A 598-nucleotide genomic window follows, 5' to 3' on the forward strand; every position below is an offset into this window, starting at 1 on the left:
TTTGGCCGACCTCGCGCCATGGTAGACCAGGATGCGCTGGCCGCGATGGGGCTCATGCCATGTACTAGGTAAGCAGCGGGAAGCGGAAGCGCATCGTACGCCGCCAGTCAATGGACTCGGACGAGGAGTACTCTGGCGACGACATGCCCACGCAGCGCCAGCGAATGTCGCAGCCGCCGCCGCTCATGTCGGACGACGACGAGGGTGCGCTCGACTTTACGCAGCCGTCGCTGCCCGAACCGCTGTCACAAGCGCCCGTCGTGATGGATGAGCCGCAAGAGGAAGGGAAGGGCGTCCCGGCGCGCATCGGCCAGCTCACCAAGAAGGTACGAGCACCCCTTACGCGCAACAACGATGCCATCTCGCTCGTAGACGATTAACGACTTGACGGCGCGCGTCGTGCGCTTCCTCCTCTACAAGGCCCAAGCGAACTTGCCCGTGCGTTTTGCCGACATTGGCAAGGAAACGCTTCCGAACGAGTCCAAGGTCAGCCGGTACGTCAACTACCGTCTCGAGTCGTGGACATGCCTGGCGTAAGAACTTTCTCAAATGGTGTCGGCAGAACTGAAAAGGGGTTTGGCTACAAGGTCGTCGCCGT

Source organism: Saprolegnia parasitica (genome assembly GCF_000151545.1).
Source record: "Saprolegnia parasitica CBS 223.65 unplaced genomic scaffold supercont2.23, whole genome shotgun sequence".
Taxonomy (NCBI): domain Eukaryota; phylum Oomycota; class Saprolegniomycetes; order Saprolegniales; family Saprolegniaceae; genus Saprolegnia; species Saprolegnia parasitica.